This window comes from Ochotona princeps, chromosome 10 (assembly GCF_030435755.1).
Source record: "Ochotona princeps isolate mOchPri1 chromosome 10, mOchPri1.hap1, whole genome shotgun sequence".
NCBI lineage: Eukaryota > Metazoa > Chordata > Mammalia > Lagomorpha > Ochotonidae > Ochotona > Ochotona princeps.
The window spans coordinates 6,774,942-6,798,981 of record NC_080841.1 but is presented as its reverse complement, the minus strand read 5'-3'; the positions used below and the strand labels follow the sequence as shown (position 1 = coordinate 6,798,981).

General features: G+C 44.3%; 1 long non-coding RNA gene across 1 annotated transcript; it reads left to right on the top strand.

Annotated features, from left to right (window-relative positions):
- Positions 1 to 400: 400 nt before the first annotated feature.
- LOC131481310 (uncharacterized) lies at positions 401 to 22,697 on the top strand. The gene is made up of 3 exons (XR_009246221.1): positions 401 to 460; positions 11,918 to 12,017; positions 22,156 to 22,697. It is a non-coding gene; the product is annotated as an uncharacterized LOC131481310 (long non-coding RNA).
- The last annotated feature ends 1,343 nt before the right edge of the window (positions 22,698 to 24,040 follow it).

Here is a 24,040-nt window from a genome sequence, read left to right as displayed (position 1 = left end):
ATTTCAACGAATGAGCAAAATTATGGGAGGAAAATTTGAGGCAGGGACGCCGAGCGTGCTATTTAGATGATAATAGTACTCTGTACATTTCCCTGAACACTCGATGGAACGACCGGCAAGAGGCTTTCCGCATCATCCGTCAGCGCTGTGCAGTGCAAGACATCTCGTTACCGAACACGTGAGAATCCCGCGAGAGCTTGAACACCTTGTTCTGTTCTGAGATACAAAGGCAGGCAGCAGAGCCTGGGAGAACGGTGGGTTCAGTCTGTCAGGAACAGCCAGCATATTTTGTTTGGGTTTGTTCCCTCAGGAGTGGATCTTTAAAAAGCCTCACAGAAAGAAACACAGTTTTCCTACTGTCAAGTGTTTCAAGTGGGGTGGAGTCTGGGAGTGGAGTGGGTTCCTGGGGACCCCAGACCCGTGCCTCCTCTCCCCACTCAACCAGATCCTGCATTCCCGGGTGAGGGACTGGCCATAGGAGTGACTTTTTTTTTCTTGGTTACCCAGTTTTTACCTCCCAGAATGTCCCTCCGACTCGGTGCTGGAAAATCACAGTTCTAATGGTGGCAGTTAGGTCGCAGCTCCCATGTGCAGTTAAAATCTGGCAATTCAGGCTGTGAAAGGGGCTGAATTGGAAGCTGGCTTCATGCACGATTATACGTATCATGGAGTTCTGTTGGTTCTGCGTGCTGCTTTAAATAGGCTTTATATTTCTTCTGGAGTCTATCAAGATAGTTGGCAAATACAAATGTTTTTGGTTGTCCTGGAAACCCTGCAGTGTGCTTCCCCTACAGCCATCCCAGCTTCGCCCATGTCACATGGAGTGCAAGCGGCTCAGATTCCAAACATACTGACTCGTTGCACCGAGTGAGGCACGTTAACCATTCCCACACACGTTTGCGTTAGCATACTCATGCTGTCCTGTAGTTTCAGACGCCAGCTGAAGTTACGCTAACATTTTTGCTTGTCCAGTTGTTAGTTGTACTTGGTAAGATTCTGCCCTCTACGCAGTTTTCCTTGGCATTGAGTTTCGTTGCTTTTATTATGCAAATCTTAGATACTTTCACCATCTCACACATACCTATTTATTTTTTAACACAGAGAAACTGACTTCTGATACTTGGATGTTTTGTCTTTAAACAATCCAGTGGCATTTATGTCTCTTCCATGTGGCTGACACTGTTAGGTATGCGCACGCTTGTAAGACTTCTCTGTAACTTGGCAGCTGTTTTTCTAAGACATAAGTATTTCATACTGCGCTTTCTAGAAGGCAATGAGAGGATGCTGCATGAAGTGGGTGAGGCCGAATGAGACTTGGAAGAAACCAATCCAGAAATAGCAGTTTTAACAATTGCGCAGGGCAGGTCAGCAGACCACAGGTCGGAGGCAGAGTCAGGGGGCATCTTGCCTGTTGTGCCAGCTCCAATTTTCCACATTCATCAAGGAGGAGCTAGTAAATCTGCAACGGGCCTTGGGGCTTTGCGCTGTCTCTGCCTGGAGGTGATGCTGGGTTTTGCTCAACACAGCCCCACCTATTTCTAGCACTACCACAGTGGGAAATGCGAGGAGGTGGTCAAGCAATGCCGCCTGGGCCACAGTCGCTATGTCATTGTGACTGCACTGAGGGAATAAAGACATGAAATATTATGGAGTCATAGGCTTATTCTCTTGCTATGATTTTATCTTATTTTTATTATTTTTCTAAAGATTTATTTATTTTTATTGGAAAGTCAGATAAACAGAGAGAGGAGAGACAGAAAGAAAGATCTTCTGTTCATTGATTCACTCCCCAAGCAGCCGCAATGGCCGGAGCTGTGCCGATCCGAAGCCAGGAGCCCAGAGCTCATGGGTGCAGGGTCCCAAGGCTAAGAGCTGTCCTTGACTGCTTTCCCAGGCCACAAGCAGGGAGTTGGATGGGGAGCTTAGCTGCTGGGATTAGAACTGGCCCTCATATGGGATCCCGGCGCTTGCAAGGGGAGGACTTTAGCTGCTAGGCTACCATGCTGGGCCCAGTTGCTATGAATTTACAAAAGTATTTGGTGGCGGCATATGTGCAAAATAGTGAGTCCTGGCTGATGAGGGTGCCCAGGTCCCTGTGACCTTAAGTGCGTCTGAGTTGCTGCGTCCACCGGGCTCTTACTCTCCCTTGGTTCTTGGTTTGCAGACATGCAGGTCATCCATCTTTAAACGGGCCTGTGGCTCTGAACTGCAGCAATGTGCTTGCAATTCTGTGTCTAAGCGTGGTGCCTATTAGCATCCTCAGGCAACCGCTCTCTAAAGAGAAAAATATCTGTTCATCTGGCGGGAAATGGGAACTTCACATTCTCAGGCGACAAGCAGGGAACTGGAATATCTGGTACACGAACCGGCGCCTGTATGGGATCCTATTGCTTAGAGGTGGGCAATTAACCAGTTCATCACAGCAGCCCTTAATTTTTAAAATATGATTTTAAATGTACTTGAATAGCATATATGTGTGTTTATATATGTGTGTGTGTGTATATATATATGTATGACGGAGAGAGAGAGAGATCTATCCATGGCCTCACTCCCCAGATGGCCATAGCAACCAGGGATGGACCAGGTAGGAACCAGAACCAGGGGTTTCTTCCAGGTCCCCCATGTGTGTGAGGGGCGCTGGACTGGGGCCATCCCCCGCTGCTTTCCTAGCCGTTCGCAGGGGGCTGGATGGGAAGTGCCGCAGCCTGTGCATAAGCCGGTGTGTGTTTGGGAGAGCGGATCACAGGCAGCATCCTCGTCAGCTGCGCCATAGCCTGTACCCCAGTGTGTGTCCTTCGTCTCCTCCAAGCTGGGAAAGTTCCTTGATGTTTTCTTGTGATGAATGATCTGGAAATATTCAGCATTCTGGTTAGGCATTTTAGATTTGACGGATGTTTTCTCACCATTACCCTGGGCTTATGAGTTTTTACACAAGAACACTCAAGGTGAAACATCGCTCTCCTTGCCACAGTTCAGGGGCACACAAGCAGCTTCTCTCTGGTGATCTTGGCCTTGAGTGTGTTGTTAAGGTTGCATGTGCTAGGCTTTGTCGGTGTGCTTGTCCGTGTGCTACACACTGGCTGTGCCGCTTGCCTCGGCTGAACGCCGCCTCCCGAGGGTGATCTGCTCAGTGGCTCGCATTCAGCACTCAGGCGTGTGTGCCTGTGGCACTCAGTCAATCCATGAGCTCGACCCTGCTCTTACTTCCCTACAATTCCATGTATGTGACTTCAGTGTTTCTTCCAGGGAGCATAGGCGGGTTTTATGAATCCTTTGTACAGCTTGCATGGACTAATGTTAGTGCTTGACACTGCTATTTGCTTTGAACTCTCAGACTAGGAAGTGGTTTTTGGGGTCGGTCGGTGTTGCGGCCAGGGAGTTGCGCTGCTGCGTGTGGGGCCTGTGTCACGCATGAGTGGCAGGTGAAGAGCTGGCCCCTCTCCTTGCGGTAGAGCACCCTCCTAACGTGCTTACGAGGTGGCACTCGATGAGCTGTGGCTTCGGGCTCCTGCCACCCACAGGGAAACCTTAACAGCTTTCTCGGCTTCTGCCTTTGGCACGGCCCGGTCATGGCTGCTGCAGGAGTTTGCAGATTGAACTAGCAGATGGAATATCTCCCTCATGCTATTTTTCTGCCTTTGGAGTCAATAAATAAATACTTTGTGTTGGCAAATGGCGTTGGTGTTAGCACTGAGATGCGGGTCAGTTGGCCCGTGGTCTCCCACATGGCTCCCGCTGCTGCATGCTTGCTAAATGAGCGCTTAGATCACCCCAATTTAGAAAGCTCTGTAACATTTGTAGGAGCTTGTGGCGAAGCATGCTGGGAGAAGCAATCTTGTAATCGCAGTAACAAGCAGACAGCATCCCTGTCCTAAGGCAAGGGGGGCTCTCTCCATTTGGGTGAGCATCCCTGCAATGACTGCATGATCCATGTGCTAATGAATGTCACAGATGGCCTTTAAATTAGCAGCGACTTAGAGAAGGTCCTTCCATGTACCTTCTGCCCAACAAGGAAAATCAGGACTTTACATTTAGTATTTTTCTTAAGCTTCCTCAGCCGTTTCTTTATAATTTAATTTTAATTAAAAAAAGAATTGGACAGGGTCCAGTACAGTAGCCTAGTGGCTAAAGTCCTCATCTTGCATGCACTGGGATTGATCCGATATGGGCGTTGGTTTGTATCCTGGCTGCTCCGTTTCCCATCCAGCTCCTTGCTTGTGGTCTGGGAAAGCAGTGGAAGATGGCCCAAAGTCTTGAGACCCTGCACCTACCTGGGAGAGCCAGATGAGGCTCCTGCTCCTGGCTTTGAATCAGCTCAGTTCCAGCTGCAGCCACTTGGGTGAGTGAACCAGCAGATGGACGATTTTTCTGTCCTTCTCTCTGTAAATGTGATTGTCCAATAAAAATAATAAATACATCTTAAAAAAAGTTGGACAGACCAGCAAGTTGGACAGACTTGGGGAGGGCCTGTCTGCTGACTCACTCGCTAGCGCCCCCAGTGGCCATGGCTGTGTGGGAACCAGGAGGCAATCTTGTCCCACACGTGTGACCCATCTGCCCTGACTTGGCAGTATCTGCCTCAGCCGGAAGCTGGGCCAGGAACTGGAGTTGGATATCAGACCCCAGGACTCTGACCTGGGGCAGAGGAGGCTGACTTCACCGCAGGGTAGCTAAATGCCTGCCTCCATCTTCGTGCTTGCTTCCAAGAACAAAGTTGACTTGTAACTAGTATATGATTATGAGAGGAGGCACAAAAATATTTGCAGGTAATACGGCTCCTGCTTTGTATGTGAGCAATAGTTTACTTATAAGAAAAATTCTTTATGGAGGACCTTTTGTATTTTTAAGGCAATTATTACTTTTTCGGTTTGTAACTGGAGATTTGAACTGCTAGAATGAAAAGCTGGTATCCCTTCCCTGGGTTTCTCTATGAGTTAAGGTGCAGCACCGAGAGGCTCCAAGTTTCTTCCTTAGGGAAAGAGCTATGTCGGCACTGTGAGAGCAGAGGCGAGCAGCTGGCCTGACTCACTGGTGCTGACGCCTTCCTGAATCAGTGCTGGCTTCTCAGAGCCCACGGAAGAGCAAGTGTCTGTGCTTAAGGTTAGTCTCAGCTGAGTTTGCTCCGAGCCACCGAAGCTCTGGCTTCCCGGTGTTCCAATGGGCTGAGTCAGACCTGACAGGTGCTACTCCTGCTCGCGAGAGCCCGGCCTCCCTCGGCAGCCACGTTAGCAGTGAGGACACACGTGTTCCTTACCGGGAGTTCCTGAGTGATGACAGATGCGCTAATCAAAGTTAACAGTAGAAAAAAAGTAGTGTTGGGGCTTTAAACTGCACATTTGAACTTATCTCTTTCGAGTAGATTCTATATTCCACGTTCTAAGGGATGTGGACATGGGGTGATTGACATCAAGCTGCAAGCCTTGGTACTTCTTTGTAGGAATCCAGGCTTCCTGTGTTTACTTTTTTTTAAATCATTCTGCTACTTCTAATAGTTGGCTATCAGTTTGGGTGTTGAATATCTTTCCATGGTCCATGTGTTAGAGACTTTGTGAGTCAAGGCTGGTGCTGCCGGCAGGAGATGGAGCATTTCTGAGGCGAAGCTTGCTGGAGAGAGAGACAGAGCTGTTCCATCCTCTGGTGCGCTCTCCAGATGGCTGCAATCGGCAGAGCTAGGCTGCTCTGACATGAGGAAGCAGAAGTTTCTGAGTCTCCCACATGGATTCAGAGGCCTGAGGACTTGAACCATTTTCTGCTGCTTTCCCAGGCTATTGGCAGGAAGTTGAACCGAAAGTGGAACAGCTGGAACTTGACCCAGCCCTCATACGGTATGTTGGCACCACAGACTGAGGCTTAGCGTGCCATGCCACAGCACCAGGCCCCTAGCTCCACCTTTCAGTGTGAGCAGAATGTGAGAGCAAGCCTGGATAGAAGGAGGAGTGACAGACTTGATTCCAGGAAGGCTTTGATGAGGATGGACCTGAAGACAATGAGGAAGCTCAGAGTCGAAAAACAATGGAGCACTCCGTAGTTCTGAACATGGTCCCGTGGAGGGAGCGGGAGCTGCCTAATTGCTTTAATATGCAGGCCCAGCAACGTGAGCGTACTGATTGACTGCATGGTCGATGTTTGAGAAACGCAGCTGCAGGTGGTTGTGTTAATTCCCCGTCTGAATCGAAGAGTGTGGCAAACGTTGATTAGCAGTTTAGAATCCTCAATAACCAAGAGTGACCATGGTGAGCGGTTCTGCTCAATGCAACTACTGATGTGAAGTTAAGGATGGACAGGGACAGTCCTTTGGTTCTTCTTACAGCCATGGCTTCAAGGAGATTTCATGTTCAGGAGGAGAGGAACTAGCAGCTGACTTTAACAGGATAGTGTTTTTCCTCAAGGATGGGTGAATACATGGCATAGAAGAAATGTAAAAAAAAGGTTCTTTTCATTTATGAATTAAAAATTTGTTGGATTATTAAACCATTGTAACAGAATGTTGTCTGCGTTTACAATGTATTCTACAATCCAATTCTGAGTCATGACAATGACTTGTCTTCTTTTCCCAATATTCTACTACTAGCCCTGAAAGACATAGGAATGCCATTATCTCCTAAAGGATCAAGAAGCTAAATGCTGGGATTTAAAAACAAAATGCTGCAAAAACTTTAGGGAAACAACTGAATACCCTCGTCCTAATAATCTCCTTTTAAGGAACTAGCCCATTATCATGCTTGTAAATCATGTTTGTACTTAGTGAACCCAGTGGCTTTGGAGGCCTCTTGTTCAGTCTGCAAATGATAGGCCTGACATCAGGCAGAGATGTGTAACAAAAACACTGTGGGTAAAGCATCAAAACAGTTTGGAGAGAGAACATCTTGGAAACACTGAAAATGTTTGCATCCGAGAATCACGGTGGGAAGGAAGAATGGAAAGGAGCCCTTGGTGTCTTCCCACAGCTTTGTAAATACGCTGACAATCGGCAGGCTTGGGAAGTCATGTGGGAAGTGGAGCGGAAGAAAGGCCAGATGACGTCTGTGAGAGTCACTTCTGGTAAGAGCATTTATTCTGCTCATACGAATTTTAGACAGCGTGGTACAGGTTTTTTCCTGGCCAAGGACAGAAGAAGCCCTCATCAATCTTTGATAAATTGTCCTCTTGTCAATGTGCTCACAAAACTCTAGCACCGATTTCTTTTTTCAATTGGGAAAATGTGGTATATAGTAGACAATGTATTTGTTGAGAGTTATCGCTGCATTGCCTCAGAGAACCTTTGGAATATTGGAATATTTTCTATTCTCTGTGGTTGCCTGGATGACTCATTTCCCGGCTAGCATTCAAGCAGTACCAGAAGAGAGTTGTACTGCTTCTGGCACAGTCTGTGTGTACTGTGGAGGAGAGTCTTAGACAAGTCCTTTTCTTCTCCAGCTCTCAGGTTTCAGCTGCCAGATGACGATGACAGTGGTTGCGTGAGGAGTGCCAGGAGAGAGCGGACATCCAGAAGGGTGACAGGTTTGTAGCTTGAGCGGTTAGAAGGATGGTCTTGTGGTATAAGAGTTCAGGGCTCGTGTCCTTTGTCAGGCACATGAGGTGTGAGATGCCTTTGAGACATCTAAGTGAAGATGTTGCTTCAGCAGCTGTCTTCAGCAGTCCTAAAGGAGGCTTAGGAAGCAGATAAATAGTTGAGAATTGGCAGCATGTTGATAGAGTAGAAAGCCATCTCTGAGAGATCTATGATAGAAGAGAGGTCTGCTGAGGCCAACAGATTGGAGATGAGAGGAGGACTCTCCGAAGGAACATAGGAACACGCAGCAAGAAGTAGAAGAAACCACGAGCGTAAGGGTGAAGTACCTCAAGCAGGAGAAAGGAATTGCCTTGGCTGAATGTGACAGCTAAGTAAACGAACACAAATGGATGCAAATGGACTTGGCACTTGATTATTGCAGTTGAGTGGGGGCAATTTTGGAGGAATGAAAAGCACAGAATTGAGAGTGAATTCCAGGAAGGATGGAAAGTAAAAGAAGATATAGGGATGATGAATTTAAGTTTTAGGGATTTTCTATAAGGGAGCAATGGAATAGGGCTGTACTTGACAGAAATGGGGAGAAACTATATCTAGATTTATATTTTTGACAGTTTAAAAGTGATAGTGAAGTATGGATGTGGAAAGCCCGAAGACCCAGTGTGAAAGGACTGGCTATAGAGGAGAGAAAGCAGAGAAAGCTGGGAATGGTTCTTGGGAAATCACGTTTACTTCCGCCAGAAACGCAGACATTTCTAGATGGTAACTGATGGTAAAGAAGTAAAAATGGATGCAGAGGTGAAGAGGGCTATTGTGATGGGGGGGGGGATTCTCCTTAATTTCCTTTTAGAAATATTTTATTTGAAAGAGCTACAGAGAGTGAGAGAGGGAGACAGAGATATACAGAGAGAGGAAGAGAGATTTTCCATTTGGTGGCTTACTCTCTGAGTGACCACAATGGCCAGCGCTCACCCATGCCAAAACCAGGAGTCAGGAGCTTCAGCCTGGTCTTCTATTTGGGCAACCTTCTGTTACTTTTCCCAGGCCATTAGCCTGAGCTGACTGGAAGTGGGGCAGCCAAGCACTCAAGCTAATGCGCGTATAGGATGCCGTGGTCACAGGCAGTGGTTTAGTCTCCATGCCAAAATGTTGGCCTCCAAATGAGAGTTCTTTAAGTGGAATGCTCAGAAAGAATCATCTGCGAAGATGGCATTTGAGCTTTGAAAAAAATTGTCTTTAGGGAATAATTAGAAGAATGTAGCCATACAAAGAAAGTGCAAAGGCCTTGAGATAGGAAAGCACTTAACGTGTGCAAAGCACCAAGAAGCTAGAAAAGGTGACCTGTGTGATAAATTCTAGTGAGCAGTGCCATCAGTGGGACATGCTGAAGCCAGGAAGGAAAGCATGCTCAAACAATGGATAGTCCGAGTAACGATGGACAGTACAACACACCTATTAGAATGGCCAAAGTCCACAACACTGGCAGGACCAAGTTCTGGAGAGGATGTGGAGACTAGCGGGAAGAACAAATGATGCTGTCACATTGGAAGACAGGTCGACTGCTTTCCATTAACTGTATCTACGTTTACCTTATGATTAATTGTGCTCCATGGTGTCTACTCAACGAAGGTGAACATTATAAGTCCACACAAGATTCTCTACAGGGATGATTAAATTGGTTTTATTCACTATTGTCTCAAACCTGCGAGTGGCCAAGCTGTCCTTAGGTGGGCAAGTGAATAGATGAACTGGATTGCATACGGATGATTGAGTCCTTTTCTGCACTAGAAGACGTGAACTATCGGGCCATGCCAAAATTTGGAGATAACTTCAGTGCATGTTACTAAATGAGAGAAGCCAAGCTGCAAATGCCACCTACTGTATGATTACACCTATAATGTGACCTTTTAGAAAAGGCAAAACAATTTATACAGTGAGAACACAGGTGGCTTTACAGGAGTTGGAAGGAGGGAGGATGGCTGTAAGGAGCAGAGAGGAATTTCAGCGCAGTATAAATTCTCTGTTCCATACCAGAGGAGGGGATAGATGTTGTTACATATTTGCCTAAACCCACTGAATGAGTCATACCAAAGGGATCTCTACCACCTACTATTCGCTATATCTGATTTCAAAACTAGTTCAATGGAATTTATTGAAAATTCGAGTGATGTCTGCCATGTGCACTAGGAAACTGAGCTAATAATTGGGGAGCAGGACAGTCTTCGATGGAGAAGTGGTTCTGTGAAGACTCCCTGCAGTACAGATTTGTGTTACTCAAAGAAGAGTGCTTAATGTTGCGTATCTTACCAACTGATTTATTTTAAAATAGGGGTTCTCTGTAGTAAAAATCATTACATAATTTTGCTTTAAACTTGTTCATACGAAATTTTGTTTAATTTGTATGGAAAAGAATAAGACTTTTCATAAGAAAAAACAATATTTTCTTAGCTTTTGCTTCCCTTATTGGTGCTGATTCAAGTCCCTGCTAACCTACTTCCCTTACAGCCTCCTGCTCATGCGCCTGGGGAAGCAACAAAGTTTGTCCCAAGTGCTTGGGCTCCTGATGCCCATCTGAGAGACACAGAGGAAGCTCCTGGCTCGAGCGTGGCCCTGTCCTGGTCAGTGAGGCCGCTTGGAGAGTGAGTCAGTGGGTAGACGCTGTCATTTTCACTTTCTCTCTCTCTGGCTGTTTCCTTCTCTCTTCTCCTTAGTCTCCATGGTTGCTTTTCAAACAAACAAATAAATTGTAGGAAAGAAAGAAGTTCTTGTGTTAATCATCAGCATGCTATTATAGATATCAATATTTAAAAAATGAAGTGTGACCAGACAATATTTTGCACAAAACTGCTTTCACAGTAGTTCCCAAAGTCAAAATAAAGGTGGTGGTGTGGGGAAACTGATACTGAAGATTTGTAACCTGAGTAGCTTCCCAACTTAGGTGACATCCTTTTTCTCTTTTAGACAAAGGGGCGAGAATACAGAATCATTTAGGATACAACCTTTGGAGAGAAAATCTTCTTCTATTACAGATCTACCTTGGAATAAAAGCAGACTTAGGAAGTAGGTGCCAGGTTCCTGTGCCCACTCACTGTTCAATGTGGCCTCAGCTCTGCACCACAGCAGCCTCAAGGTGCAGGGATGCCAAGTTCTTAGCAGAATGGTTATAGGAGGGATTTAAAGCAATCTGCATTATGATGGGCAGGAGAAGAGAGGCAGGGAGGCAATGGGAACTGTTGGCGGTTAGTGATGAGGATGTCACTCGAGATGTCCACGTACCTTACTGCAGAGCCTGAGTTAGAGTCCTTGCTCTCCCTGGGGCCCCGGGCTCCTCCTCGCAGTACCTTACAGGGCAGCACATGGTGGCTCAGTTGCATCAGTCCTTGTCACCTACAGGGGAGCAGGGGGTCAAGTTCTGGGTTTCTGGCCTAGTACTGGCTGGTATTGGCCATTTGTGGAGCAAACTAGTGGGCAGCAGGGCTCTGTCTCTTCAGGTCTCTTTCTCTCTGTCTTTCAAATAAACTATATATATATATATATATATATATATATATATATATATATATAAAGCATTTATTTAATTTTATTGGAAAGGCAGATCCACAGAGAGGAGAGACACAGATCTTCTGTCTTCTGGTTTACTCCCCTCAAATAGCATATTTTTTAAAGCAAATAAATTGTATCTTCACAATCATGTTACCCCAATCTGAATATTCTGAATATTCTAAATAGAAAACGGAAATGAACACAGCTAACTTGCTCCAGGAAATTCAGGTATTCAGGGCGAAATTGAGTGTGTGGATTGACCGGGGAAGAGCAGAGAGCTGAGTTTCCCCCTATTTCTTACTGTCCTGTCTCTGATGGAACAAGAGGATTGGGAGAATTTCAGTTTTCCAATGGCAAAGTCACAGCTTCAAATATAAGCCACACTTTTGAAGGACCAATTATTGTCAAGGTTTTCCAGATCTATTTTTTAAGCTGAGCTTAGCAGCTATCTGAGATTCCAAGTACTTATATCCCAAGAAGGAAACAAAGTGAATCTTTTAATTCCTAGAATTATGAAGGCTGAAATAAGTGATTCAATCTCAGGATATCCTTGTGTCTTTGGAACATGACCCAACTCTAGACACACGTGTACACGCTTCTGTGCTCCCTGCCATAGACTTGCTAATACCGAAGTCAAGGCTAATATTCCTGATTGAAACCTTGAATCACAAGGAAATATTGTATACTAGAATTTGCTTTTCCTTCAATCTCCCCAACTTGTTGCCAGACCTCAAGGGTATCTTAATCTGTTGATAATTTTAATGAAAATATTAAAACAAAACTATGAGCAGGATTGGTCCTACAGTTGTACACTTTTGAACAAATATATAAAGATTTTTGTTTATTTTCATTTTTGTTTTAAAGGCAGGAGAGAGAAAACGACCCTGATTCACTCAAATGCCTGCCACAGCTGAGGGCTGAATTGTGCAAAGCCAGGGTTGGGAACTCAATCTGGCTGTCTCAGGTAAGTGGCATGGACTCAAGTCCTTCAGCCATCACCTGCTTCTCCCAAAGTGTGCATCTGTGAGATGCTGCAGTTTGAAGCATAGCCAGGGGCAGCGTGATGGCTCAATTGGCTAATCCTCTGCCTGCAAGTGCAGGTACCCCAAGTTCTGATTTGTATCTTCACTGCTCCACTTCTCATCCAGCTTCCTGTTTCTGGCTTGGGAAAACAGTGGAGGATGGCCTAAAATCTTGAGCACCTATGTGGGAGACCTGGAAGAGGCTTCTGGCTTCTGGTTTCAGATTGGCTCAGCTTCAGCCGTTGTGAGGAGTGAACAAGAGGACGGAAGATCTTTCTCTATGTCTGTCCTTCTCTCTGTAAATCTGATCTGCCTTTCCAATGCAAATAAATAACTTTTGTGTGTGTGTGTTTAAGCTTAGTTGGTATTTGAACCCAGACACTCTGGTAAGGGGTGTGGTGTCCCAAGTGAAATCTTAGCCAGGCTTGCCCCCCTACACCTTTAGGCAGGACTCACTCATGTCAACCGAATTATTAATTTAAGGGCACTCTGCTGAGAAGCAGCTCTCTTCAAAGACACTTCTGGTCTTAACACTCCACAGTGAAACTTTTCTGCATTGTTAAAAGCAGCCTGACTTAAGCATCCCTGTTAAAATGTGGAACCCTCAGTTCCCATACTTTGCTATGTGTGATGTATCATCATCTTTTTCACTCTTCTGAATACAGCTGAATGCAGCAGATTGGGCTCAGTTGATTTACAAGAACTTGAGCACTGGACTGAAGGAAAGGACGGAGGACAGAGTTCTAAGTGAGAGCTCTGTGCATTGACTGCAGGATACCAGGAAAGGCAGCCTTGTTCTGGCAGGATGCTGACATGAGGGTAGAATTAGAGGCGTCAGAGGAGGGAACAAAAAAAAGGCATATTTCCTCCATGGTTTTATTTCTGGCTAGTGCTAACTTTAGGTGTTATGATTCCCAGCTGTGAGAGATTGGGCATTGAAGTTGAAAGCTACTTTTATTGGTAAAAGATGGCAAATTCTTTCATATTTCTATACTTAGATATGCTGCATGTCTGTTTTTAGACCTAGTTTTTAACTGTTTCTATACTGAGGAAATCAAATAATAGATGCAGTGACCCAAGCATTGAGTCATTTTCTGCTGCTTTCCCAGGCCACACCTAGGGAGCTGGATTGGAAGTGAAACAGCTAGGATGTGACTGGCACCCACATGGGATTCTGGTGCCACAGGTGAAAGGCTTTGCCATGGTGTTGTGCTGGGGTCCGTGCAGTAAGAGTGGATGACATGAAGGTGGGAGGAGAATAGCTCCTCTGTTTGGCAGGGCCCGGGGGAGCTTCCAGCTGTTTGTCAGGGCCCAGAGGATGTCTCTCTGGCCACCTTGACATGGTTTCACCCCCTTTTTGCATGGACACTCAGCCACCCCAATAAGAATTCTATGATCTATTGAGGCATTGTTGTTTGCCCCTGTGAGATGGCTTTTGTAACTGATGTGAGCTTGGGAGTTAATGTTATTGCTAATGTCCTGGTGAGTGGGCCTTTAACTGCACACAGAAGTACAATTAAGCCCAGGCCATTTCTGGACACCTTATTGTGTGACTACCCATTGCCCTGGAATCTGGCTCAGACATATAGCATGCCTTCTGGGAAATGGCTTGATAAGAATCTCACAAGCTAATGAAAGTGATAGGAGGATGAACCGAAACTGCTACTGTGACCCTAAAAGGTTAGCCTGTCCTTACAACTCTTTAGAGCACAGAAAATGTAACTGTTTTAGCTGCTTTTATAATTTTTCTTAACTATAAGAATTATAGGGTGATTTTATTAATATCAGAGATATACTTTTGATTATTGTTTGACTGTTTATGAGGTTGTAGGGCCTGCAGTTGTAGGAGGATTTAATGTTTGAAACTTTTTGTCTTAGGTCTTTATTTTTTTTCTCTTCTGATGTATTTCTCCCATTAAGTGATAGATAAGTTATGAAAATAAAATGTAATAGGAATGTTTTACTGATCAGCAGGCAACCATTTGTGCTTTGACCTTGGAGTTCTGGCTGTCACCTAATGGCTACTTCTGAAGAATGAATAATGGCTTGCTTTAAAGGAACTGATTATAGTAACTTACAGAATTATCTTTAAGAGCACCTGGTTGACCATGAAGTAAAAATTAATTGAACATCTGCGCATGCTGTCTTAGTTCTGAAGTTAAAGACAGTAAAATCAAACGTTTGTGCGGAGGCTTGTGATGCGTCTAAGTAAATAGAAAGGGCAGCTTCTTGAGCTGTAGCAGGAGGGCACCAAGTGACAGTATCTGTGTCTTTCTTTATCGCCAACTCCACACACCCTTCTCCAGCTCCAAACTCGGCTGGAGCTGAGCTCGGGCAGTGCTGGTCAATTTATTCTTGAATTCAGCATCAAAAACTAAATTCCATACATTTGTATGAATATTCTTATAAATCTGTAAAATCAGCGAGCTCGTTTACTATCTGACGAAGTAGAGGTTTTTAGGCTTTTTGTCCAAATCCCTCAGATTGACCTCTACTTCCTTTTACAGTGAACTGCAGCCCACATTTGACTCGTAGACCAGAGTAGCAGACGTGCTGTGCGACTTTTATTCCTTGTGTGGGAGACTGAAGCGCTTTCCCGTTGGTCTTGACCTCTTTGTATCCTCAGCATTCCCCCTGTTCTCGTTGAATTCCTTCGAGCTGTGTGAAGTTTCCATGGCCTGCTGATTCGCAGTACCTCCTTTCCAGTCCCAAGATCTGACCGGCACAACTGCATGTTTCATTTGGCACATAGTAACAATAGACATTCCATGGGTGCTTATTCAATTCAGGCATTGCGCTAATAGCTTCTTCCTCGATCCTCGTGATGAGGCAAATGAAGAAACACCTCAGAGAAGTGAACAAGGCCAGCTGCTACAATTCATGTAGCTTAGCCTCGAATGCTTATCTACCAGATCAGCTTCAGTTCTTATCTAGTGGAAATCAATACTTCACCTTCTATACATCTTAATCTTTCCCCCTCTACGTTGTAAGCTGTTTGGAATCTTGCAACTTCTTTTCTCTAGCCTCTATGACACTGCCTTCTCCTTAATGCTTTGCATTTGTTTGCCACTACGTATTTTCTCATTGATGAAAGAAAAACATATGAATGTATGTTTATTATAAATATGTAAGTGTATATACATTTATTTGAAATGCAGAGTTACCGAGTTACAGTTATAGAGAGAAGATACAGAGATCTTCCATCCACTGGTTCACTCCCCAAATGATGCAATGGCCAGAGATGGGCCAATCCGAAGCCAGGAGCCAATAGCTTCTTCCAGGTCTCCCAGGTGAGTACAGGGCCCTAAAGACTTGAGCCATCCTCTGCTGTTTTCCCAGGTCATAATCAAGGAGCTGGATCAGATGTGAAGCAGCTAGGACACCAAGCACCATCCACATGCGATGCTGGCACAGCAGGTAGAGGCTTGGCCACCGTGGTATTGGCACCAGTTAGGAATTTTTATCTTGTTGTCCTTATCTTTATCTCAAATGTACTTTTCGTAATAATAAGTGATTACTAAGAGTGCTGTGATATATTTAGTCTATGAATTCTTTGGAAATGTTACCAATTTTCCTGTCTTCGAAGGATTGAGCTTTCTTAACTCCTGTGCTGATCTAATTGGTCACTGTACTGATACAGTCCTAAGACTTTGAATGTCTAAGCCTTTGAATGTCATTGAAAAGTGAGAGAATGTCTACAATTTTTAGTGTCTGTTGTGAAATAAAACCTTAAAAATGTTAAAGCTGTTTATTTATTTGACAGGCAGAGTGAGGAAGAGGAAAAGAGAGAAAAGTCTTCCATCTGGTGGTCTGCTCCCTGAAAGGCCTTTGGTAGTGCAGGTGGGGCCAGGCCAAAGTCTGCAGAGGAGAACTTCACTCAGGGCTCCTGTGTGGGTGACAGGAGCCCAAGTGCTTGGGCCTTCTTCCGGTGCCTTCAGACATTGTACCAGGAAGTAGGATTAGAAGTGCAAGAGAGACTTGCTTCCAGGAGTGTTGTGTTGTGGGAAGCAGGTTTCACCTGCAAAAGGCTTAACTGGTGGCATGGTCCTTGTCCCACAACTCTTTTTTAAAGGAAATTACTTGAGAGAGAGTTCTCTTCCATCCACTATACCACTCCCAGATGCCTGCCCTAGCCAAGTCTGGGGCAGGCTAAAATCAGGGGCTGGAACTCAATTTAGTTCTTACATGAACAGTAGGGATCCAGCTATTTGAGCCCATCCCTTCACAGTGCCTGGCTGTTCATCAATACCATAGGAACAAAGACTGTGTTCATCTTCAATTTTGGATGGCATACTTACAGGTTCATGGGAATATTTTGCACCACCACATCACCTTTTCTTCAACATTTGCACAGGGACAAATGTGGCTTCTTGTCTTCCTGTGTAACAGGCAAAGAAGACTTGTAAACAAAATCATGTCACATTGCCTCATCAGATAAAATGTCCTTACTTCTTTTCAGATTTACTTATTTTTATTCAAAAGGCAAACTTACAGAAAGAAGGAGAGGGAGAGAGAGAGGGACGGAGGGAGAGAGAGAGGCTTTTCATGTGGTGGTTTACTTCCCAAAAAGCTGAAATGAGTGGAACTGAGCTAATCCAAAGCTACGAGCCAGGAGCTGCTTCCAGGTTTCTCTTGTGGGTGCAGCAATCCAAGGATTTGGGCATCCTCCAGGGCTCTCCCAGACCATTTTTGGGGAGCTGCATCAGAAATGGAGCATCCAGGACAGGAACTGGCACCCACACAGAATGCTGGTACAGTAGGCTGAGTATCAGCTTGCCACAGCACCATGCTTCGTTGTAAGGGCTGACTTCCAAATGGAATCACTTTGGGGCCAATGGATTGTTAAGTATGTGGACAGGAAGACATCTTTGACAAAATCCATTTACCAAGATGGATTTACACAGAACCTAAGTGAATGTCTTAGGTTCTGGAGGGGTCTACATGTGTGGAGAATTGTGTTTGAAGGCTACCAACAAGTATATTATTCACTCATAGTGAAGCATACTTTGATTCAGGTCCAGAATGAAGACATTAAACAGCATAACAAGCTGTGTTGAAATGCTTCCTAATTCTTAATTTTCATGGGCTTTTTGTTCTATTCAAATGCCAGAGCTGCTCACAGGATTAGTTTTGGGAAGTTTATATGATTGTTAATGATTATAGAAGTAAAATCTAGTTTATTATCTACTTGAAAATGAATTGAACATTATCTGGTTGCATATGAGTTAACTGATAAACCCACGGTACCAGAGACAACCAGACACATGCTCCTTTAAGAGCCCGCATGGACACTTAAATGGAATACATGGTAGGGTAAGGAGCGGGTGTAAGTTCAGGACCTCATCTTTGGTTTATGTCTCTAATCTTTCCATTTTCTACACCAGAGAGAAAACCCTGTGCTAGGATTACTAAGAACACCTTCATGAGACCTTGGGAAGAAATCTTTATTCAGCTATGAACATCCGTGTGACTTCCCTTGGAAAAACATGATTACAGCAGATGTTCAAGAATTCACAGGAAACATCTGATATATGTTCATGTTCAAATACTTTTGATATATCTTCTCAGCGATCTACTGTAAGATTTTTCTTTTGTATTTGTCACTGTTGAGATTTTTATGACTTGTGCCTTTGAATTTCCAAACCAGAATAATTCCATAAAACCACGTGGTAGGTAAGAAGATTTTTGCTTTTATTTGCTTTGGTATGTTGATTCCGCCATGTTTGGTAAAAAACAAATGAAATGGATCTTAAGTTTGCCCCCTCATTTAGTGTAGAAAACAAGTGAAAATCTTAATAAGAAGTTAAAAACCATGTTCAAAGTGCTGTTGACTTGGTCCCAGGGCAGCGAGCATCACAGGTGTGGTCATTCCTCCTTAGACAACCTGGTGTGAGGTTAGGCAGTGTCCGGAAGCTGATGAAAGCCAGGTGGCCCAGCAAGTGACAAAGAATGTGCTGCATTTAACTATAAATTATGCAGAAAATTGTAAATCAATGTCAGAGTCTGAATTTTTGTATTTCAGTTGAAGAATCCTTTTTTATTTTTGAATGATTTATTATTTTCTTAAAAGGTAGAGTTAGAGGGAAAGAAGAGAAGACAGATCTTCCATCCGCTGGTTCACTCCTTAAATGGTGGTAATGGCTGGACTGGGCTGGGTTGAAGCCAGGATCCTGGAACTCCCTCTGGGTCTCCCAAGTGGACACATGCGCCCAAGCATTTGGGTCATCTTCTGCTGCCTTCTTAGGTGCATTAGCAGAGAGCTGGGTCAGAAGTGGAAAGTGGGCACTCAAACTACTGCTGAACGCAGGCATATCTGGAGACAGTGTATCTTGCTATGCTACAGTACAAGCCCCTGAAGGAATCCTTGAGAAAAATGCTCAGAATGAGATGCGGTTAGTTAAAGAACATCAAGGAAGGGCTTGGCATGATGCTTCAGTGGCTAAATCCTTGTTTTGCAAGCACTGGGATCCCATATGGGTGTCGATTTTGTCTCTGCTGCTCCACTTCCAATCCAGATCCCTGCCTGTGGTCTGGGAAGGTGGCAGAGGACGACTCAAAGCCTTGGGACACTGCACCCATGTGGGGGACCTGGAGGAAGCTCCTGGCTCCTGGCTTTGGATCAGCTCAGCTTCCGCCATTATGGCCACTTGGGTAGTGAATCCGAAGATGGAAGATCTTTTTCTCTGTGTCTCCCTCTCTGTAAATATGCCTCTTCAAAAGAAATGAATAAATCTTTTATTTTAAGAATATCAAGGAAAGTGTTTATGGTAAACAGGAGAACATGTGTCAGTTAATTTTGTAGAGTAGGTCTGTGGCAGCAGAGTTGACTGCAAGATGCATTTTTATGAAGCCAACCTATGGATTCAATGAGCAATCCAGTCAGTCCTTAATGACTTCTATTTTAAAACCGGTGACACATTTTCACTTCCAGTATCCCACGAAATGTGCTGAGGGGATGAGCATCTGGTCACATTCTGGAGCTCAATGTCTGGTTTGACTTTTGCTTACTTAAACCCTGGAGGAAGTCTCATCTGGCTGTCATTATGGTCCCAGTTTAGCAGTTTATTCTGTTTTTGCCCTACATTCCAGTATCACGTTTCATGCATCAAGTGATTCTCTGTTTTGTCTTTCGTTGTGTCAGAAGTGGTCGCACCCTCAAGCTTTTCTTGTTTGGATAAAATGACCAGCAGGTCCAAAGACATCTCCAGCCTCATTAGTAGGGCTTGAGTTAGCCAGGTTCGCGAGCTGACGAATTAGTCATTCACATGGTGTGATTGAAGAAGATTCTGAGAAATAAATATCCTTTGCCTGGAAAAGATTGCTCAGTCATTGTTCTGTCATAGAGTTTACGTTCCATGATATAAGAAGGGCTTCTTTGAATTTGGAAGAACTTTTAACTTTGGGTCTATTAAGTGATATGTTATTATTCCAGGAAGGTAATGCTACTTTTTAAAGAAATTTCATCAACAGAAATCAGTATGGCCTGGTAGCCATGAATTTAGAACTGTTAGAGTAATACATTTCTGGAAAGAGAAATTAACTTCAGAAGGAGTTTTTTTTAATGCTTTTTTATGAATATTATTGTAGTTGGGGATTTTAATTAGGTATTTTCCAATAGCTGAAGAAATTTCTCTAAGAGCTTTTAGTTTTTACTATTGTTGCTATTGTTAAATGTTTTGCTCAGTTATTTTAGAGAAATTTCCTTTGCAAGAGTGGAAGCTATGCTCTGTGGAGGGGCTGTGGTTTGTGCCTCAGGAATTCACTGGCTGGGCTCTGAGTCTCCGCTGCCCATGTGAAGTACTGGAGTGGTGCCTGGCGGGAGGGCCTTGGGCGCTGCGGGTGTGCTCTGAGATGGGACGCAGGTAGTTCACGTGAGTGTGAGTTCTCTCTGAAGTGCAAACCTGGCCGATCTCTGTAGCTATGACTCCTCTCTGACGTCATCACTCCCTTTTGCACGATCTCACCGCTGTGATGATACCTGCATGAAGTTCTCCCCAGGGTCCAGTGCATGCTGGTGCCACATCCTTGAACATCTGGACTGGGGACCTAAGTCTCTCTCTCTCTCTCTCTCTCTCTCTCTCTCTTTTTAAGATTAACTTACTTTTACTTGAAAGGCAGATTTACAGAGAAAGGAAGAGGCAGAGAGAGAAAGATGTACCTGCTAAGCCTCCACTTTCCGCTGCTCTGTCTCCCTGCTTATGGTCTGGGAAAGCAGCCAAGGAAGTCTCAAGTGCCTGGACCCTGCACACCCATGTGGCAGCCCAGAGGAAGCTCGTGGCTCCTGGTTTTGGATTGGCTCAACTCTGGCCGTTGTAGCCAGCTGGGGAGTGAGCCAGTGGATGGAAGCTCTGTCTCTCCCACTTACTCCTTCTCTCTGCAACTCAGCCTTTCAAAAAAAAAACATAAAAATAATTTTTTAAAATATGTGTGTGTTTGTGAGTATGCAGAGAAGGGAGTTGACTCTAATTTATGAATACATTATGTAAATGAGATGATGATTCCAAAGTCATTAGCCTCCTACTGGTCATATCCAAAACTTTATTAGTTGGCTCACAAATATCAGTCATCATGGATACCAAGGAAATTAGAAGCAGTCACATGGGTAAAAAGATCTTAAACATATTGCTCAGTAATTTAGAAGAATTAATTGTATAAGAGTAAAAAGCACCACCGCTTGTCAAAGTACTATAGTATGAATGCGGTTCATCTTTTTTTTTTCAATTGGTTAGTCAGATATACAGAGAGGAGGACAGAGAGGGAGGACAGAGAGGAGGACAGAGAGGAGGACAGAGAGGAAGATCTTCCATCTGTTGATTCACTCCCAAGCGGCCACAACAGCTGGAGCTGAGCCAATCCTAAGCCAGGAGCCCGGAGCCTCGTCCGGGTCCCCCAGGCGGGTGTAGAGACCCAAGGCCTTGGGCCGTCCTCGACTGGGGCTCGTGCTGCCAGAGGTTGAGATGAGAGCAGAAGATGGCCTGAAACTACTTCTTATGAAGGGCTGTGTGTTCTGATTTGTTTCAAGTGTGGCAGGATATGAGAATAAAAGTTAAATAAAATTACACACATGGGAAAATTAGATTTGTTATTTTCAGAGTGTCTTTGCTTGGTTCCATGAATAAAAAGGAAAATATCTTTTTTATACCTGTTAATAAATTCCTCAAATCAAGTAACACTTTTATAGTACTTAGGCACACTGGATCCAAGTAGTTTCATTTTGATGCATGCATTTATCATACACTTTTGCCATCTTTGTTGCTTCTTTTAAAACATTATAAATGCTAAATATTTTATTATTCATTCCAAATGCTTCACTGAACACATGTAAGAAGAAAGAACATTTTCTTGTAGTGGGTTAAAACTCTTATCATGGCAAACAAAATGGATATGATTGCCTCATAAGGCACACCTGACCTCCCTCAGTTGTTGTGTATTGTTTTCTATAGTGCTTTTCTTCCAAGAGCAATCTCCAACGAGGCAGCATTGTGTGTTTGTCTCTAATGGCGAAGCTTTCATGAACAGCACCACTCTTGCTTTCTTGTTTTATTTCCTGAGTGGTTACTTTTGCATTGTAACTGATAGAACTGGAGAGACTGTCTCTCTTTTTTTATTCTTCCACTCATTTGGTGTTTTAGAGAATTATTTGTTGGAACACATCTGTATTCCAGGCCCTGCACTAAGAGCTGTGCCAACAAGAGAGAAACACGATGTCTCATTATGGCATATCAGGAAATATTTTGAAGTAAACAATGCTTCTCTGATGAAAATACAAGTTCTGAAGATGTCATTTAAAAAGATGTGCACACATGCACCATATATGCACGTGCTTAACAGATTACAGAAACTTTTCAGCACAAGTTAGAGTGGTTTTTGCCTGCAAAAACCCAGTTTATGGAGCAGGGGCCTGGCATTTCAGCTGCGGTTCTCGTCCTGGTGCCAAGCAGTTCTGGGAAGCTGGGATTAACTTTTGGTCCTGGAGCCTTACTGTGTTTCTTGAGACAAGCTGAGGAATAACAGCAGAGGAAGAACTTTATTTTTGTCCTTAAGTCATTGTGTTTTTAATGTAAAAATGTTGTTTTGTAGATGGTAAAGTGGATTGTGGAGTGCAGGCTGCAGCCGTCCTCCTTCAGCCACGTGGTGCTTCAGGGATGGAAGTCAGGAGGCCTTTCCTGGGAAGGTTTTGCAGCCAGAACTAAGACGAGTGAACCAGCCTCTGGGCTGCTGGAATAGCGTGTATGAGGTCTTCAGTGTACCAGCCCCACTTTGGCAGTCGGGGCTTCAGAGAGCAGGGAGCCCCTTTGTAGAGACAAAGGAAAAAGTGAAGCTGATGTGGGAGGCCATGGGGAGAGTGTGGTTGAGCTGTTCTTGGTTCTACTGTTTTGAGGCTCACCCTTAGAAATCTGACTTCCCCAAGTTCTCTTAGCATAATCTCCTTTTTTTTTTAAGACCAGTTTGAGATTTTTGTTCCTTAGTCTTAGTACCAAGTACAAATTATCTTATTTCTATCTGTTAATCTTCAATTATTTGGATGTCAAATATAAATCAACATTAAAGAAATGCTAAACCGATAATGACAATGATTTTGCACTGCTTATAATGTGCCAGGTACTATTCTTCAACCAAGTAATTACTCAATCTTCAGCATGATCTTGTGAGGTGGTATTGCCACCATACTCCACACGAAGCGCGCTGACATCAAGCCGGGTCCCAGCACTGCCCCGCATGCAGCTGCTAGGCAGCGCAAGGCCCCAGGCTCCCGGCTGCCTCTTTAGCTGAAGGGAGTTTTGCCCTACTCTTTTTTTTAGGTTTAATTAATTACTTAATTAATTTGAAAGGCAGAATAACAAAGAGCAGTGGAGCTACAGAGACAGAGAGAGAGAGAAAGACAGATAGAAGAGAGAGAGAGAGAGAGGCTGACTTTCCATCTACTGGCTCACTCTCCAAATGGCTACAGCAGCTGGATCAGGCTGAAGCCTGAAGCTTTATCCGGGTCTCTCCTGTGGGTGCAGGATCCCTAAGGATGTGGGCCATTTTTCTACTGTTGTTCCAGGCACATTAGCAGGGCTCTGGAATGAAAGTGGAGCAGCTTGGATTTGAACTGATGTCTTCATGGGATGCCAGCATTGCAGGTAGTGCCAACCCCTTGCTCTGCCTTTTGACAGCACTACAATAAACACTCTGAATTGAGAGGGTGGTATAGCTCTCCCTATCCAATTTTAATCACTGGACTCATGAAGTTATTTGCTTCTTCAGTATATTGACACTTTGAGGTCTGGGTTGTCTTGGTGAGTTTTGTTGAAGGTACTTCTATATCTGGGTAGGGGAATTCCAGGTCCAGGCCAGAAAGCACTGAATGTCATTATAAGAACTCCCTGAAGAGTGCAGATGGCGTTACTAACCAACCAGGAACGTGGACTTGAGTTGAACATGCAATGTGTCAAACAACGACTATGACTCCAACCGGCTTCTACTTCCTGGCCAGTAGCCATTCTTCTGTTCCCCGTGTCACTCGCTGCCTCTTCCTCGTGGCCCCTTTAAGAATCCCAAGTTCTCCTCCTTGAGACTCAAGAGTCTGCTACCTCCTCCTCTGTTGACATATTAAACTTTCTCTTCCCTTCATCTTCACACTATGTCTTTGTTATTTTGATTTGGCACTGGGGAAAGGGACTGAGCCTTCGGTAACAAGATTAATTTGTCCAAGTTTTTCCGTAAGTATTAGAGCCAACTTTCATACTAAACCAGCGGAGTCTGCCATGCATAACCACTGTGCTTCCCTGTCTCCACTGTTGTACTTCGATCTTACCGTGACTGCAGAGCCATCTCACAATGGTTAAATAAGCAAAGTTATTGCCATTATTCAATAAAGTCTGCATGACCCTGTCTGCACCTTGGGGCCTGGTCTTTTCTGCCTGGTGAATCACACTCTTTTCAGTCAGGCTCCCATGCAATCCATTTTTAAATTTTGAAG